This window comes from Rattus norvegicus, chromosome X (assembly GCF_021556685.1).
Source record: "Rattus norvegicus strain SHRSP/BbbUtx chromosome X, alternate assembly SHRSP_T2T, whole genome shotgun sequence".
NCBI lineage: Eukaryota > Metazoa > Chordata > Mammalia > Rodentia > Muridae > Rattus > Rattus norvegicus.
Window position 1 is genome coordinate 75325505 of NC_141554.1, and position 19782 is coordinate 75345286.

Below are 19782 nucleotides of genomic sequence, written 5' to 3' on the forward strand. Positions count from 1 at the left end.
GGCCACACCTCCTACTACTAATAATAGCACTTCTCATGGGCCACGCATATTCAAACCACCACAGATACCTTCAGCCTCCTTGGGAATATGCACTTACATGAATAGAGCCCCTCCCCCACACATTAAAGATAATAAATCATAAGTCTTTAAGAAAAAAATAAGGAGAGATGACTCAGTGATTAAGAGTGATTAAGAGGACCCAGGGCCCATTCTTAGCCTGTAAGTCTAGCTTCAGGGCCCACACATCCTTTTCTAGCTTCCATGTAACTCATAGAAATCCATGCAGGAAGAGCACACCCCACACATAAAAATGTATAAATCTTCTTTACAATTTAAAAAACACTGGGTTTCTGGGCTGGTTAAGAGCACTGTCTGCACTCCCAGAGGTTCCACATTCAATTCCCAGCACCCACATGGCAGCTCACAACTGTTTATAACTCTAGTTCCAGGAGATCCAATACCCTCAATACCAATGTCCACTTAAAGAGAAGACAATGTAACTCTTGGAGTTATTGAATACATTTCACATTTTTAAATAGTAGATATCTAAAAGGGTTTTTCATATATCTCTAATTTTGCTTAACCCCTTCCTCTCCCTTGTCATCCTGCTCCCAACTTCTTTCCTTCTTTCCTTTTTCCTTCCCTCCCTCCCCCTCTTTTTCTTTCTTTCTTTCTTTCTTTCTTTCTTTCTTTCTTTCTTTCTTTCTTTCCTTCCTTCCTTCCTTCCTTCCTTCCTTCCTTCCTTCCTTCCTTCCTTCTTTCTTTTAAAAGGACAGAGCTTTACTATGTATCTGGTTTTGAATTTAAGGCCCTCCCTGTCCCTCAGCCTCCTGGGTGCTGACATTACAGATGCATGTCACCATGCCTGGATTCTGCTTCCTGTCTCTGTCATTTCTTCCTATTCTAAATATCTCAAATAGGTGAGATTTTACACACACACACACACACACACACACACACACACACACACACACACACACACAATGTTTGTCCTGTCTGTCTGCTTCATTTACTTTAGAACAATGCTTCGAGAATTTACCCATGTTGCTGTACATGTCAGGATTTTGTTTTATATTAGGGCTGAATGATTCCATCCTGTGCATGGGCTGATAAACACTTACGTTCTCCCCATGCTTTGGTTTGGCGGGGAACAGTGCTATGGACTCCAGTGCGCATGTATCGGGTTGAGATCCTGCTTCCAATGCTTTAGGGTGTTTTCCTCTATTTTCAACTATTGACTTTTGGCAATTTTATGCTTACCTTTTGAGGAACTGCCATTCCCACAGTAATGCACCAAGGTTTACATTTCCTCACAGCCTCACTAACATTATTTTTCTATTCTTCCGTGGCTCTAGGGACGAAACCCAGAACCTTATACACATACTGGGGAAGTGCTCTACCACCAAACTGCACTCCAGATAATGAGTTTTCGCCCCAGTGCTGGGAATCAAACCCTGAGGCTTTCCCATGCTAGGGAAGCACTGTGTCACCATCCTAGCCCTGGCTCCTGTTATTAATATGTGTACTACCAAAGGGTGTAAAGTGCCATCTGTGGTATGTATTTCTTGTCTCTTCCAGTTACCGTTCTTTGCATTTCTCAAATGAGCGATTTTTGAGTTGTTTCACGTGTCTGTCGGCCAGTTACCGTCTTTGGAGAAACACTATTTCACCTGTTTGTTTTCTCTCTTTGTTTTTGTTTTGAGACAGAGTCTGGCAATATGGCTCTGGATAGCCTGGAATTCACTGTGTAACTGAGGCTGGCCATGCTCCTGCTTCTGCCTCTGAGTGCTGAACATGAACTGAGATGCTCTAGCCATGTTCAAATCAGGTTCTTTGTTGTTATTCTTGGGTTTTGGAACCCTACATAGATTTTGTATATTTATCCCTCATCAAATAGAATACACGATTTGCAAATATTCCTCTTTTGTGGAGTCTTTCTCCACCTTCTTGACTCCTTTATCACACCAAAGTTGTTTGTAAAAGTCAATCTTTTGTTTTTTACCTGTTCTAATAAGATGCACACTATTGTGTCTCTCTCTGTGTCTCTGTGGTGTGTGTGTATGTGTGTGTGTGTGTGAGAGAGAGAGAGAGAGAGAGAGAGACAGAGACAGAGAGAGACAGAGAAAGACAGAAAGAGAGAGGCAGAGAGAGACAGAGAGAGAGACAGACAGAGAGACAGACAGAGAGAGAGAGACAGAAAGAGACAGAGAGAGTGAGAGACAGAGAGTGAGTTCCTGTCCTGGCTTCTTTTCATGATGTGTATGCTGTGAAGTGGAATAAACACTTTTCTCCACATGTTGTTTTTGGTCATGGTGTTTATCAAAGCAAACTAGGGCAGTCATCATATCCAGCACTTATTGTGTCATATATTTCTCTTGTAGGTAATGATGCTCGATATATTTGATAAGTAATTTCTTCCCTCTTGGCAAGTTCCCTGGTCCCAGGGAAGGAAACCAGGGAAATAGCCATGGTAATTGCGAGAGAGGAGAGGAGGAAGAAAAAGAAAGCACAAGTGCAAAGAGACACGGAGGGGAGAAAAAGGAGGGAGGGAGGGAGGGAGGGAGGGAGGGAGAGAGAGAGAGAGAGAGAGAGAGAGAGAGAGAGAGAGAGAGAGCGCAAAATGTCTAAATGTCTGGATTATTTAGGGAAGAGCCTCTCTGGGGGAAGTGCAGCATAGCCCCTGGGCTGGAAAGTTCAGGGTTGGGACTGAGTATGCTGGGTGGGGAGTGAGGGATGCTGGGAGAACCTGGGGGCCAGGTCTGCTCTGATATGTAAAATATGCACCTTAACCCCTTGTCCCAAGGTTGGAAACCAAACACTATGTATGTTTTATTTTTAAAGATTTATTTATTTTTATTTTTTGTGTATTTGAGTGTTTTACCTGCATGCATGTATGTATGCCATGTGTATACCTGGTGTCCTTAGTCAGACAAGGATGTTGGATCCCCTGGAACTGGTGTTATGGATGGGTTCCCAGCCCCCACATGGTCCTCTGCAGGACCCAACCCAGGTTTTATGCAAGAGCAACAAATGCTCTTAGCCAGTGGACCATCTCTGTAAATTTATGCTTTTTAAAAATATCCATACAGTTTTTATGCTTAAATATCTGATCAAATATTTTTATCAAATTTTCAAAACTAAATTGCTTTTTTTCTTTTTTCCTCCTTCCTTCCTTCCTTCCTTCCTTCCTTCCTTCCTTCCTTCCTTCCTTCCTTCCTTCCTTCCTTCCTTCTGTTTTTGATATAGGATCTTACTACCTAGCTTTGGCTGACTGGAACTCTCTAGATCAGATTCAAATAGCCTCAAACTCAGAGATCCACCTGCCTCTGCCTCCAGAATGCTGGGACTAATGGAGTATGCCTTAATATCTAACTTTATTTTTCTTCAAAAATGTAGTTTTAATATATTTTTTATTTTTATTTTTCGATTTTTATTGTCTTATATGAATGGGTGTCTACAGTTTTGTCTGTGCACCAAATTCTTGCAATACCTGAACGGACCACAAGAGGGTGACAGAGTTAGAATTTGTTGTGAGCTGCTATGTGTGAGTGGTGGGAATTGAACCTGGGGTCTCTGGGAGAGCAGCTAGTGTTTTTAACCACTGAGCTTTCTCCAGTCCTTAGATGTATTTTAAAAATGTGATGAGTGTTTTGTGTACATTATGTAAGTGAACTGCATTCCTACTTGGTGCCTGTGAGGCCAAGAGAGAACGCTGGATCCTCTGGAACTTGCGCTATAGACTTCTGTGAACCTCCACTGGGTGCTGGGTTCTCTGCAAGAACACCCAATGCTCTTAACTACTGAGTGTCTTAACCACTGACCCCTAGATTTATTATTTCAAATTAATTTTTTAAAAGATTTTATTTATTCATTTTATATATGACGAGTACACTGTCACTGTCTACAGACACACCAGAAGAGGGCATCAGATCCCATGACAGATGGTTGTGAGCCACCATGTGGTTGCTGGGAATTGAACTCAGGACCTCTGGAAGAGCAGTCAGTGCTCTTAACTGCTGAGCCTCTCTCCAGCCCGATTTATTATTTTAAAATTTCCAATTATGTGTATACACATGTCTGAGTGAGGGCTTGTGCATGTACTCACGGTGTCTTCTGGGAGGCAGAAGAGGACACTGGTCTCCTAGAGTTCGAGTTGCAGGGTGTGAATGTGACCTGGTTGCTAGGAACCTGTCTTCAATCATCTATAAGAGCAGAAGGGGTCATCTTTCTAGCTTCTTTTTCTTTTCTTTTTTCAAGTTGGGGTCTCATACGCCTAGACTTGCCTTGAGCTCAGTATGTATGGTGACCCTGGACATTTGATCCTCTAACTCCTGAGTGCTGGAATTACAGGCATATGCCACTGTGCTGGGTCTGTTGGTTTTCTAGAATTATTGTATTTGAGAGTTTTTATACATTATGCATATTCCTGTTTATCAAATGTCGTTTTCAAATATTTTCTTAGATGTTTATTTGTCTTTTTCACTTTTCTTTGCTTTTTAAAGATGATTGATTTTTATGTGCATTGGTGTTTGGCCTGCAGGTACGTCTGTATGAGGGAGGATGTTGGGTCCCCTGGAACTGGAGTTACAGAGAGTTGTGAGCTGCCATGTGGGTGCTGGGAATTGAACCTGGGTCCTCTGGAAGAGCAGCCAGTGCTCTTACCTGCTAAGCCATCTCTCCAGCCCCTTGTTTTTTATTTTGTTTGTTTGTTTTTGGGAGACAGGATATGACTATGTGAGCCTTGTCAGTTTGTAACTTGTTATGTAGACCAGGGTAACCTCAAAGTCACAGAGATCTACAGGCTCTGCCTCTCCAAGTGCGGATTAAAGGCATGTCACCTTGCCTTGTTATCTTTTAATTTATTATTGTTATTATTATAATATTTTTAAGATTATACTATAATTATATCATTTCCCCTTTCCCTTTCCTCCTTCCAAATATACTCCTCCCTGTTTTCTTTCAAATTCATGGCCTCTTATCATTAATTGTTTTTACATACATGTATGTATATGTATGTATGTATATATCTTTCTAAGTGCATAGATATAACCTGTTCAGTCTGTATAATGTTGCTTACACATATGTTTTCAGGACTGACAAGTTTTATTGGAGAACCAACTCATGTGCTCTTCCCTAGGGAAGACTATTTTTCCTACTCCCAGCATTCCTTAGTTGCCTGTATTTCTTTGTGTAGGATTGGTTGAGGCCTTGTGGTTTTTCTCCCATTCACTTTGTCATGTTTGTTGTAGTTATCCTTGTTCAGCATGTGTATAGACAGTCACATTGGTGAGAATTTTGTGGGCCTAGCTTCTGACATTAATAGTGAAACAATCTCACAGCAAACTCTGATCTTCTAGCTCTTGCCATTTTTCTTTTCCATTTTACTAGCAGTGTTTCCCTTCCTTCCTTCCTTCCTTCCTTCCTTCCTTCCTTCCTTCCTTCCTTCCTTCTCATTCATTCATTCATTCATTCATATAAAAAATTTCCAGAAAGGGTTTGTCTGTGTAACAGCCATTGCTGTCCTTCTAAACCAGGCTGTAAACCAGGCTGGCCTTGAACTCAGAGATCTGCCAGCCTGCCTCTGTGGTAGTAAAGGCATGTGCCATCAACCCCAACTCTAATGGCAGCATCTTTCAGTGAGTAGAAGTACCTAATAATGGTCCTGTTATGTAGCCCTGGATGGCTTTGAATTCATGGAGATCCTCCTGCTCCAGCCTCCTCAATGATAGGATTACAAGACTATGCTGATAAAGCTTGGCTCCAATTTTTCCTTCTTTGAAGATTTCTTTGTTTTTATTTTATGTGTAAGGGTGGTTTCTCTTGCCTGTATTGTGGGTACACCGCAGGCATGCAGTTCCTGTGGTGTCCAGGAGAGGGCACTAGATGTCTTGGAACGGAAGTTACAGGCTGTTGTGAAGTACCCTGTGGGTGCTGATTCTCTGGAAGAGCAGCCAGTGCTCCTAACTACTGAGGTATACTCCCAGCTTTCCAATTGTTCTTGTATGAGCTATGCTCTTGGTTTCTGAACAATATTTATCTAATTTAGGGACACAAAGATTTATTTTTAAAATAATTTCTTCTAGAAAAATAATACCTTTAGATATTGCATGTAGTTCTGTAATTCATTTTTTATGTTAACTTTTATATACAATGCAAGCTATAGATAGGCTGATTTTTATTGCTTATGAATAACACATTGCTCCAAAATAATTTGTTGAAATAACAGTTTTCTTCCTAGCTAATCCCCACTTCTCTCCCGACTCCTTTCTTCCCTCTCTATCCCTTCCTCCTTTCTGTCTGTTCTCTCCTTCCTTCTAGGGTACTGGGAACAGGGTACAAGCCCTTGTATATCCTGTAGCCCTCTACTACTGAGGTACATCTCTAGTCTTATTACCCTGTATTTTTATAAAGGATTTACTTATGTGTGTACTTATGTGTGTGCACTCCATTGTATGTATACAGACCACTAAGTACATTTGGTGCCTGAGGAGGCCAGAAGAGGGTGTTTGGTTCTTAGAAACGGATGCTCCAGGTGGTTGTAACCTGCCCCATATGGCTGTTGGGAACTAAACCTAGGTCTTGGGCCAGAGCAGCAAATAGTCTTAACTGGTGATTCATTTGTCCGGTCCCCACTATTGAATAAATAACCAAACATAAAAACAGTTTACTGGGCACAGTGACATGTTTCTGCAGTCCTGGCTACAGGAGACTGGGGCAGAAGGTTGCTTGAGCCCAGGAGCTCCAGAACAACCTGGACAGCATCCTAAGAACCCAGTCTTTAAGAGATTTGCCTGCTCTTCCCGAGGACCCAGGTTCAATTGCTAATACCACATGCAAGTGGGGCCGTGCCTTCGATGCAGGCACAATATCCAAGTGAAAATAAAAGTCTGAAACATTTTAGAAAACAGCATCTTTTTAGTTGGGCATGGTGGCATATGCCTGTATTTCAGGCCAGCCTGGGTTACACAGTGAGATCCTCTTAAACTAGTCACAAATACTATTAAAAATAGAAAATCAGTTTTTACTTCTTTCACATTCATTTCCCTCACACTTTCTACCAGTCTAAGACCAACACTAATTTGAGAAGATTCCTTTTAGACTTTTTCACATGACCATTAGGAATAGACATAGATTATAATATTGCACCCTTTGTATTACTTAGATGGGCTTATTCTGTAGTGTGCTAAGACTACCTTTTTTATTTATAAGGACACTTCTCGGAGACCTTTCTACACTAGAACACGGAGAGCTGAGATCTGTCCATTCTGTTTAGCTGTGTCATGGTGTTCCGTAGCCCACACTCTGTCTCTGTTTCTCCATCTACTATTTTTTTTTTTACAGTCTCAGTGGGTAGCCCTAGCTAGCCTGGAACTTGATACTTAAGCTCAGTCTGGTTTTGAACTTTAAGGGCTTCTTTGCCTGGCCATCTTCTTTTTTTTTTTTACCCCGGACCTGGGGACTGAACCCAGGACCTTGCGCTCCCTAGGCAAGCGCTCTACCGCTGAGCTAAATCCCCAACCCCGCCTGGCCATCTTCTTAATGGATATCTATGTTGGTTCCAATTTTTTCTAGTGTTAAAAGTAATGCTGGGCATGCATGCATAACGAGAAGTAGAATTTATGAAATAAACACATACTAGGGCTTTTCATATGTTGATTAATTCGATCATCATCTCAAAGACAGGTGTGGTGGCTGTGATCCCAGTGTCACAGTATTCAGGAAACCAGAGAATTAACAATTCAAGGCTGACCTGTGTGAGATTCTCGGAAAACAAAAGGCAGTCAGTCAGGTGTGAGCACAGACTGGTAACCCCAAACTGGGAAAGTTGAGGCTGGAAGATGGGGGACTTCAAGGCTAATCTCAGCTAGATAGTGATTTTGAAGCAACCAAGCTACATAAAACCCTGTCTCATCCCTGCCTCCAATCCCCTCCCCTAAAATCAAGAAAAAGCAACCTTTGTAATAATCTGTTATTTAAAAGATTGATTTATTCTATGTGTATAGGTACTTTGCCTGTATGAGTACCTCATGCTTGCCTGGTCCCACAAAGGTCGAAAGGAAGCATCAGATCTCCATCTCCTGGGGGTTACAGATGGTTGTGAGCCAGCATATGGGTGCTGGGAATAGCAATTAAGACATTTTTCTAGCCCTCAACTTTTGTTTTTTTGAGACAGGGTTTCTCTGTGGAGTCCTGGCTGTCCTGAAACTTGCTCTGTAGAGCAGGCTGGCTTTGAACTCACAGATCCGCCTGTCTCCTGAGTGCTGGGATCAAAAGAGGGCGCTACTACCCTGGCTTCACAATTTATTTTATTTATTTTAAAGATTTATTTACTTTATGTATATGAGTACACTGTAGCTGTCCTCAGACACACCAGAAGAGGGCATCAGATCTCATTACAGATGGTTGTGAGCCACCATGTGGTTGCTGGGAATTGAACTCAGGACCTCTGGAAGGGCAGTCGGTGCTCTTAACCGCTGGGCCATCTCTCCTAAGACAAGGTCTGTTCCTGTGCAATTCAAGCTGGATTCAGATTAAGATCCCTCTGCCTCAATGTCCTACATTCTGGAGTTACAGGTATATGTTATTACAGCCCATCTTTTTGTGGTTCTGGGAACTCTAACCCAGCACCTCGAATGTGCTAGGCAAGTATTCTACCACTGGGCTATAACTTTATTTATGTATTGCTTACATTTATTTTAGTGGCGCATGAGTGCATTTTGCCTGCAGAGGTCAGAGGTGCGGGATTCTTCTGGAGCTGGAGTTACAGGTGGTTGCGAGCCACCTGATGTCGGTGCTAGGAAGCGAACTCGGCTTCTCTGGTAGAGCAAGATGTGTTCTTCAGCACTGAGCCACCTCACTAGCCCCTTGTTTTAGTTTTAAACCCCTAGTTTGTATCTTTTCTACACAAGGAAACCAAAGCACAAAGTAATCAGCAAGGTTCAGTCCACTGGGTCATTTAGGATGCACACAGTCATTGTTTTAAAAGCCTTGCCACTCTGGGGGCACTGGCACATGTTTGTAGACCCAGCGTTACTCTGTTGGAAGCAGAGAGAAACACTGCCAACTTGGCTTCTAAAGAGGTTGGATAAATTGCACTTCCACCAGCAGTGTGAGCGTAGTCATTTCCTTTCAACCTTACTGACACCTGAACAGTACAAAATAGCAGTTTTGGCGACAATTAGTGTACCAACACTAACATGTCTGGGACTCTTGCAGCAGTGTCGCCTTGAGCTGAGCCTGGGCACTGTGGGACACACCACACTCTCTCTCTTCCTCTCCCTGCTGCTTTACTCAGAGCGGTCTTTGCTGGCAAATACTCATTTCTCCATGTTTATAGTGTTTATACTGCCTGTCTTACCCACTAGGATTTCAGATCTATTTGATCTTATTTTATTGGCCTTTTTGAAATGGAGTCTAAGTGTCTCAGTCTGACTGAGGATTTACAGCAATTCCCTTGCCTCAGCCTCCCAATAGAATTTCTGTACTTTGAATGTAAAAGTTGTCTTCTTCACGGTGATCCTCTGTAATTGGAACTAAGAGTTTGTTGATTGACTGCTTGAAAAATGGATAATTGGGTTGGGGATTTAGCTCAGTGGTAGAGTGCTTGCCTAGGAAGCGCAAGGCCCTGAGTTCGGTCCTCAGCTCTGAAAAAAAGAACCCCCCCCCAAAAAAAAAGAAAAATGGATAAAAGTCACTTTATACATGAGTCAATCAAGGTGCCGAGAAATTTAGCAACTCATGTAAATACACATATTTTGTGATGGGTCTCCATTTAGGAGTAATTGAGTTCCTGGACTTGTTTATACTAACAATTGAGTCTTCATTCAGCTGCTTTCCACATTATGGATGTGGCACTATATGCAGGACTCTCTGAAGCAGGTCTCAGTAGATTCTAATTTGTGAGACTCCTAGAAACAGAGGCGCTAGAAACATTTTTGTATAGGGTCAAGTGTTTTCATTAGTCTCAGGTCAGTGTGTAAGAGCGCAAACATTGGCTTATATTGTTAGTGCCTGGTTCCTATACCTACTTAACACTGTTTACATTGCTACGAGTCATGTATGAGTGACCTAGGCTTTTTATTTTATCTTGTTTTAAAATATTTTACCAAATAGCTTGATGGTTAAGGTTCTCTTCCAAAGAACCAGAGTTTGGCTCCTGGTACCCATGTTGATCGACTCACAAATTTAGCTGTGGGGGATCTGAAGCCTTCTTCTGGCCACATACTCATCCATAGACATGCACACAAATAAAGTCAAAATGAAAGAGAAATCTTTAAAATATTTTATCACCGCAGTTGCAAAAAATGGCTCAGGTTTCTCTGTGTAGCCCAGGCTGGCCTGGAATTTGCTTTGTAGACCAGGCTGGCCTTGAACTCAGAGATCTGCCTGCTTCTGCTTTCCAAGTGCTGGAATTAAAGGTGTGAACCACCATTCCTGGTAGGATTTCATTTCTTAGCAACCACATTCGGGAGTTTACAACCACAGAAGCTCCAATTCCAGGGCATCTGACAATATGGATCTCTTTATTTATATATATTTAAAAAATTAAGCATACAAAAGGTAAAGGTACCTGAAGAAAAACACACATTTTGACATTACCAGTAATATTATTTATTGTATCATTTATATAATAATAACACTTCCTCAACATTGTATTTAGATAAATCAGAAGTTTCCTAGATTACTTTTATGTGACTTTATTTATTTATTTATTTCATGAAAATGTACACTTTTAGCAACTTTATGTATCTTGGTAGTTACAAGTTCTAGCACAGTTTTAATCATTTATTTGTATGTGAGAGAGTGCCAATGTCATGGTAGCAACTTCTAGGATGTGACTCTTCTCTTTCTATTATCTAGGTCCCAGGGATCAAATTCAGATTATCAGCCTTGGCAGCAAGTGCCATTAGCCACTGAGCCATCCTGCCTGCCTCTAGTTAGTTAATGGGACTCCCTGGTGTTATTCAGATACACATACACTGTAGACTGATCATGTCTGTTCTCCCTCTCTCAGCCACTTTCCAGTTTTAGTAATCTCTTTTCTTTTAGGCCAGCTTCCTTCCTTCCCTCCGTCCCTCCCTCCGTCCCTCCCTCCGTCCCTCCCTCCATCACCCCTTCCATCCTTCTTCCTCTTTCCACGTTTAGCCTTTTTTCACTTAAAATGATGATTTCTAGTTCATCTATTTTTGCTGCAAATGACAGCTTTCTTATTTTTTCCATACAAATCTTGTGTAGCCCAGGCTGGTCTTGAACTCCTTAGGCAGTTGAGGATGAACCTATCCTACTGCCAGCACCTTCTGAGAGGTGGATCAGAGATATGTACCACATTCAAGATTGATCTTGTCAACTTTGTGAGATTTAGAATCACCTAGGAGACATAACTCTGGGGGTATTTTGAGGGCATCTTCGGCAGATTTTCCCACTCTCACTATGTCTCTGTCTGTCTGCCTGCCTGTCTCTGTGTCTCTCTCTCTGTCTCTCTGTCTCTCTCTCTCTCTCGTGTGTAAATGTGTAAAACTTACCCTTATAGGAGTCTGAGGAGCACTATCACCTGGTGTTATGTTATGTAATAAACTTTCTGAGAGGAGATGAAACAACAAAATATACAAAACTAACTCTCTCTCTCTCTCTCTCTCTCTCTCTCTCTCTCATTCTTTCCTTGCTGCCCCCTCACTCTCATGGTCCTAAACAGCGCTCTCTCTCTCTCTCTCTCTCTCTCTCTCTCTCTCTCTCTCATTCTTTTCTTGCTGCCCCCTCACTCTCATAGTCCTATACAACACACACACACACACACACACACACACACACACACACACACACACACACACACACTCCCCTACTTACCCCAGAAAAGGAGTTCATATCATACCAAAGTGAGGATTTCACTAATGTTCAACTTGGTGAAGCAATGAATTTTACTGATGTTACTTTACAGGAGCAGACAACTGCATCACCAAAGCTGACCCCAGCACCGGTGACAACTCACAAAAGCTGGGAATCAGGAGTACATTGTACAGGAATACAGACTGCAGACAGCTCAACAGATTGGAGAGAGTTCTTTCCAGGTACCTCAGCTGGTCTGAGCCACTTTGAGGAAGCATAGCTTGTCTTCATTTCTTCTAGACATCCAGTTTGCCTGGTATCTGCTTTTCAGGGGGTGGGGATGGGGTTGGCCTTGTCCAGGGGAAACCATTAATAGTCTTTACTGCTTGTATACTCTTGGAGAGTGAGGCTTTAAGCTTTATGGGTTGAGCAGCTACTGGGTGGGTAGCGCAACCTTTCTACTATACAGATGGCCATGGCTGGATAGGTCCTATTATGTAAGCCATTCTGATAAATCCCCTTATATCATACATGCATCCTGCTGATTCTCTTCCTCTAGAGAACATGCCTAATACAGCTACAATACCCAGCACCATATTTTTTTTAAAGATTTATTAATTTATTATATATAAGTACACTGTAGCTGTCTTCAGATACACCAGAAGAGGGCATCAGATCTCTTTACAGATGGTTGTGAGCCACCATGTGGTTGCTGGGAATTGAACTCAGGACCTCTGGAAGAGTAGTCTCTTAACCGCTGAGCCATCTCTCCTTCCCCCAGCACCACATTTTTTACTGACTGAATATTACATTGTATAAATTTCTTTGTGTTACATTACTTTTGTTAAGATCAAATAATTATACAAAATGAGTTTCATTAATTTTCTTTTTAAAGATCTATTTATTTTTATTTATGTGTATGTATGTGCCTACATGGGCTTATGTGTACCATGTGTTTGTAGGAGCCTGCAGAATCCAGAAGAGTGCGTTAGATCTCTTGGAGCTGGAATTACAGGTGATTGTAAGCTGCCTAGTGTAGGTAAGGTGCTGGGGACTGACTTCTTTGACTTGGTTTTGTGTGTGTTCATTTCATTCCTGTGGCTATTATACATACCATGACAAAAGTTGATGTAGAAGAGTTGAGTGTGGTGACATATGCCTTTAATCCCAGCACTTGGGAGACAGGGTCAGGAGGATTTTTATGAGTTCAAGACTATCCTGTTCTACATAATGAGTTCAAGCTAGTTTGGCTGTATAATAAGGCCCAGTCTCTCAGTTTCTTAGTCTCTCAATCTCTCAGTCTCTCTCTCTCTCTCTCTCTCTCTCTCTCTCTGTCTCTCAGTCTCTCTCAGTTTCTCAGTCTCTCTCTGTCTCTGTCTCTGTCTCTGTCTCTCTGTCACACACACAGCAACTTAAGAATTTATTTGGTTCACAATTCCAGATTAAAGCCCATCATGGCAGGAAAGTCAGAGGCAGGATCATGAGGTGCTACTCAGTTCAAATTGACAGCCAATAGCAGAGAGAAATGAATGTATAACACGTGCTCAGCCTTTTGCTTGTATTCAGCTCTATTTCTCCACTCTTACATAGTTCGGACCCCATGCCTACGGAATGGATAACAGGTCAGTACATGAGAAAATTATCAATGCCACTAGCCATCAAGGAAATGCCACCACAGTTTGCTACACACATATCAGAATCACACACACACCACCACCACCACCAACACCATCAACACCACAACCACCAGCAGCAGCAGCAGCAGCAGAAAAAACATGGAGGCAGAGGCGAAAGGATTATAGCAAGTTAAAGGCCAGCCTAGTCTACAGTAAGAATATTTCTTGCCTCCCCCTCTCCCCTTCCATGTGCGCGTGTGTGTGTGTGTGTGTGTGTGTGTGTGTGTGTGTGTGTGTGTGTGTTTTATTTTTTGAGACAGGGTCTCTTGTAGTCCAGGCTGGCCTTATATTTGCTATATAGTAGCAGAACCATGACTAAGAGCGAAGTTGATACCCGGGGCTGGGTATTGTGACAGGTCTGATCATATTGTTTGTTAGAAGAACATGGAAGATGTTGGGACTTCGGACTAGAAAACTGGCTGTACCCTTTAAGGGAACCTTGGTGGCCATCCTAGCAAAAGCATGAAAAATAGTTTTGAAGGCAGTTTGAACTTTGGGGTCCCAGCTCAAGAAGTTTTAGAGGGGCAGAATATTAGTAAGTGGCCTAGAGACTGCCCTTATATTTTGGCAAAGAATGTATTGCTGTTTTACCCTTGTCCTAAAAATCTGCCTGAGGCTAAACTGATGAATTTGGGGATTTGTGGCATCAGCAGAGGAGAATTCAAGACAGCCTAGTATTGACTCTGGTGTGGTCACTGGTGGTCAGTGTTATACAGATCTATCCTGAAAAGGAGCAAGCTGGACAAGTAAAAATACAAAGTGTACAGTTTGAGGAGAAAAGGAACAGCAGGAAAAGTACTGTTGGAGCCAAGTCCCATGCTCAAAGAGATAAAAAATTTTAAAGAAAAGCCTGATGCTAAATGGAATAAAGGGAGTGGTGGCCTCAGGGTAAGACCCCACCCAGCTGGGCTTCCAATTTGTGAAAATAAAGAAAAGCTTAGACAGTGAAGGAAACCGTCAACAACAGACAGCTGATTCAGATGTAATAGAACAAGGGGGCCATGTTCCAGCCCCAACAGGCAGTAGAACTTGGCAGCTTCAGCCATGTGGTTCAGGCTTTAGAGGCAAGGCTAAAAGAAAGGGGTTATGGGATCTTTTTACAGTGAATGAAAGCCAGAGTCCAGGCATGTGTCAGAGGTGTCTCTCCATGGAGGCCCAGAAAGGCCTTTGTGTGAATGTGTGACATTGAAGCCTGGATTGCCTTGAAGAACTCAAGATATTAGAGATGCCAGGGCTGTGGGACACCTGCTGAGGAGAGCTTTTAGCAGGGTATGGAACCTGCCCAAAACTGAAAAGTGTGTTGCAGTCAACAAAGTTGAAAGGAGTTGGAGATCTGAAGAGTGCTTTGACATCAGACATGGAGATGAGAGTCTGGAGTTGGCCCTGGTGGTTTTTGGCATTGATTTGGACCAGTATTTTCATACTATGCTCCCTTTCCCTACTTTGGAATGGTAATATACACTCTGTGTCATTTGCCATTGTGTGTTGGAAGTATGTGGTATACTTTTTAATTTTGATTTTCCAGAGGGTTACTGTTAAGAGATTGCCTTTAGTCTCAGAAAAGACTTTGAGCTTTGGACTTTTAAACAAGGTTGAGACTGTTACAGACTATGGAGATTTTTGAAATTGGACTCAATGTATTTCTGTGTTGTGATATGGCTATGAGCCTATGGACTCCAGAGAGTGGAATGTGGTGGTTTGAATAAGAATGTCCCCCATAGGCTCATATATTTGAATGCTTGTTCACCAGGGAGTGGCATTATTTGAAAGATTAAAAGGTTTGGCCTTGTTGGAAGAAATATATCACTGGGGGTAGGCTTTGAGGTTTCAAAAGTCCATGTCAAGTCCAGCATCTGTCTGTCTGTCTGTCTCTGCCTACAGATCAGGATGTAGCTCTCAGCTACTGCTCCAGCACCTGCTTGTAGCCACAATGCTGCCTGCCATAATAATACTGTAAGCAAGACTCCAATTAAATGTTTCCTTTTGTAAGGGTTGCTTGGTTGTGATGTCTCTTCACATTAATAGAACAGTGACTACGATAATAGCCAAGGATGACCTTGAACTCATGATCCTGTTGCTTTCATCTCCCAAGTACTGGAACTGCAGGCATAACTATTCTTGCCTCTGTTTTTTTCAGGATTAGCCATTCAAGAGAGTAATTCAGTTCCTCTGCTTCCTTGTTAGCATCTGATATTCTCATTATTTTAGCTTGTTTACTTCAGACAGTTTCTTACTATGTAGACTAGGCTGGCCGTGTACTTGCTGTAATCCTTTGCCTCTCTTTCATGTTTTTGCTGCTGTTGTTGCTGGTGATGGTGGTGGTGGTGGTGGTGGTGGTGGTGTGTGTGTGTGTGTGTGTGTGTGTGTGTGTGTGTGTGTATGTATGTATGATTCTGATATGTGTATTGCAAATTGTAGTTTTGGTGGCATTTCCCTGATGGCTACTGGCATTAATGATCTTCTCGTGTACTGACCTGTCATCTATATATCGTCTTGAGTGATACGTCTATGTGTGTCTTTTGTCCATTTTCTAATTAGATGGTTTGGTTTTTATTAAGTTTGGAGAGTTCATTACACATGCTAGGACTCCAGTCCACTGTCAAATAGGTGGTTTGTAAATTCTTTCTTTTTTTGGGGGGGGGTTCTTTTTTTCGGAGCTGGGGACCGAACCCAGGGCCTTGCGCTTCCTAGGTAAGTGCTCTACCACTGAGCTAAATCCCCAGCCCTGTAAATTCTTTCTTAATGGGAACTTTGAACAGTTAAGTATGTGGAAAGAGGGCAAATGGGCTGGAGTATAGGACTGGACTGAAGGGGTTGGCTGTAGTAGCGCATGCAGATTAAGTCCATGAGCCACATGGGGGAAGGGGATGAGGTGTCTTTCCAGGTTTGGATGATGGGTGATAACTTTCTTTTTGTGGACTCCTGTAACAGTTCTTGCCATAGGAAGGAAGGCAGCCTAATTCAGCTAGTGTACAATCCCACCATCAATATAATGTCTAGTACTGACCCAGGGTTAGGGGCATGGCTTCTGGGTTGTCTGAAGTGATGTTGTGCCATTCCAGTCTGGTGTAGCCTTGCTGGCCTGACTTGACCCTGATAGTGATTTCCAGGGCAGTCTGAGGGTTTGAAGGGAGACAGATTGACTCACAATTCATGCCAGTAGGTCTTTGAGATGGTGGGTTACGGCAGTTTTCACCAGGCCTCTGAGCCTGAGTTTGAGCCTTGGGATACACATAGTGGATGAAAGCAAGAAAGGCTGCAGACTCCTTGCAAGTCATCTCCTGACTGTCATGGGAGCACCACATCATAGCACTGGGGCTGGATATGTACAGACACCTAAGTCAAGGCAGAAGGAGAGAGGCTGGGGGGGGGCAGGAGAAAAGGGGAAGAGAGGAAGGAAAGAGGGGAGGGAGAACAGAGAGAGAAGAGAAGAGTATAAGATATATCTATCACTGTCTATCTATCTATCTATTTATTGGGGGAGGGGAATACAGGTTTTTTTTCTAGTCTAATTTTTCTTATTCTCTTCACATGGACTTTCATAGAGCAAAATGTTTTAATATTGGCAAGATCTTTTATTAGTTTTTCTTTTATGAATTGTATTTTTGGTATAAGGCTAAGAATTCTTCATCTAGCCTTAGAATTTTTTGCTTTTCTCTCCCCCTCCCCCCTCCTCTCCTCTCTTCTCCGTATGATGTGGTGTGGTGTGTGTGTGTGGAGGGAGAGAGGGAGGGAGGGAGGGAGGGAGGGAGAGAGAGAGAGAGAGAGAGAGAGAACACACAACATACACACTCAGGCTAGCTAGTGTCAACCTAGAGATCCTCCTGCCTCACACTCCTGAGATCTGGGGACTGCATCACCATGCCCAGCTCCTTTGTTCTTCAGTCTTATGGTTTTGCTCTCTTACCATTACTTGAAAAGGCTATCCTTCATCCTTTAAGTCACCTTTGCACCTTTGTCAAGATCATTTGGCTGCACCGTATGAGTCTACTTCTGGTCTCTTCGTTCTGTCTATTGATTCCTGTGTCTCTTCCCTCTAGTATCTCTGGAGGGAAACCTTACTGTCCATCATAGCAGTTCATCCATTTCATTTTTTAAGGAAATTATTTTAGCCACTGTGGTTCTTTTATCTGTCCCTGTAACTTTTTTTTATTGTTTCTTCTTCCGTGTAAACCTTTTTTAAAGATAAGGGTCTTACTATGTAGCCCTTGTTGGCCTAGAAGTTATTATGTAGAACAGTATGGCTTGGGGACTCACAGAGATCACTGCCTCTGTGTCCTGAGTGCAGGTATTAAAGGCATGTGCCACTACACCTGGCCACTCCCGTGGAAATTTGGGGGTGCAGGTTTAAGACCAGGTCCCTTTCTCTATCCCTGGCTGTCATGGAGCATATATCTACAAAGAGATCATTATAGAAATGTCATTAAATTTATAGATTCTTTTTTCCTTTTGATCTTCCATCAACGTTTTCTAACTTTTAGCACTTAGATCCTGACGATATTTAATTTAACTCATTATTTTTTTGTTTAAAATATTTATTTTAATTGTTTTTTTCCATCTTTATTAACTTGGGTATTTCTTATTTACATTTTGATTGTTATTCCCCTTCCCGGTTTCCGTTGATCCCTCTAACCCCTCCCCCTCCCCTTCTCTATGGGTGTTCCCCTCCCCATCCTCCCCCCTTACCACCCTCCCCCCAACAATCACGTTCACTGGGGGTTCAGTCTTGGCAGGACCAAGGACTTCCCCTTCCACTGGTGCTCTTACTAGGATATTCATTGCTACCTATGAGGTCAGAGTCCAGGGTCAGTCCATGTATAGTCTTTAGGTAGTGGCTTAGTCCCTGGAGGCTCTGGTTGCTTGGCATTGTTGTACATATGGGGTCTCAAGCCCCTTCAAGCTCTTCCAGTTCTTTCTCTGATTCCTTCAACGGGGGTCCTATTCTCAGTTCAGTGGTATGCTGCTGGCATTCGCCTATGTATTTGCTGTATTCTGGCTGTGTCTTTCAGGAGCGATCTACATCCGGCTCCTGTCGGTCTGCACTTCTTTGCTTCATCCATCTTGTCTAATTGGATGGCTGTATATGTATGGGCCACATGTGGGGCAGGCTCTGAATGGGTGTTCCTTCTGTGTCTGTTTTAATCTTTGCCTCTCTATTCCCTGCCAAGGGTATTCTTGTTCCCCTTTTAAAGAAGGAGTGAAGCATTCACATTTTGATCATCCATCTTGAGTTTCATTTGTTCTAGGCATCTAGGGTAATTCAAGCATTTGGGCTAATAGCCACTTATCAATGAGTGCATACCATGTGTGTTTTTCTGTGATTGGGTTACCTCTCTTAGGATGATATTTTCCAGTTCCATCCATTTGCCTATGAATTTCATAAAGTCATTTTTTTGATAGCGGAGTAGTATTTTGAGATAGGCTTTCACATACCCTAAGCTGGCCTCTAACTCCTTATGTAGATGGTGGTCTTGAACTCCTGATTCTCATTCTCCACCTTCCAAGTGCTGGGGTTATGGGTATGTGTCACCACCCTCAATCTGTATGGTACTGGAACCTAGGGCTTCATACATGCTACATGATAACTCTACCGACTGAGGTATACCACCATGTGCCTCTGATTTGATAGATAAATAATTTTTATAATAAATAAATAATAGATGTCATCATGATGAATGGTGTGATGTTTTAAATTTTGGTGTCTATGTGTTCCTTGATAGTATATAGAAATATGACTGCTTTGGGATGTTGGTTTTGTGAATATGTTATAGATTCCTTGGGATTTTCTACATAGACCATCACATTCAGAACTTTTAGAGATCATTCTCTTTCTGACTGGCTTGCCTTTTCTTGCTTTTCTTGCGTTACTACAGGGGCTGTGACTTATAGTGCTCCCTTGTATAACAATGGTGAGTGATGGACAGTTGGCTGCACTGTTGAGAAAATTGGAGTCTGGTTCTCACCACCCGAGTCAGATGGCTCACATCCACCTGTAATTCAAGCTCCAGGGGATCATAGGCCTTCTTGTAGCCTGTGCAAGTGACTATACACATGTGAACACATAGAAATAAATAATAAGTTAAAAGCAAAGAATGCTGAGTGATTCATTTCTAAAGGATAGCCTGAGCTACATACAGCATCCTGTCTCAAGCAAATACAAACAAACAATGAAACGCGGAATGTGTTGGTGTACACCTAAAATTCCAGCACTTGGGGAGCTGAGGCAGGATAGCTGTAAGCAGGACACCAGGGAGTTTACACAGGGAGTTCGAGGCCAGGCACA

General features: G+C 42.4%; 1 long non-coding RNA gene across 2 annotated transcripts in view; it reads left to right on the forward strand.

Annotated features, from left to right (window-relative positions):
• Positions 1-19580, forward strand: part of LOC120099193 (uncharacterized) — a 76290-nt gene extending 56710 nt beyond the window's left edge. The window contains exons 4-6 of one of the 2 annotated variants that reach the window (XR_015646989.1): positions 11936-12065; positions 12786-12838; positions 19373-19580. This is a non-coding gene — a long non-coding RNA (uncharacterized LOC120099193). Of the gene's footprint in view, positions 1-11935; positions 12066-12785; positions 12859-19372 lie in introns of those variants that run through there. The other variant, XR_015646990.1, reaches the window with a different exon arrangement.
• The last annotated feature ends 202 nt before the right edge of the window (positions 19581-19782 follow it).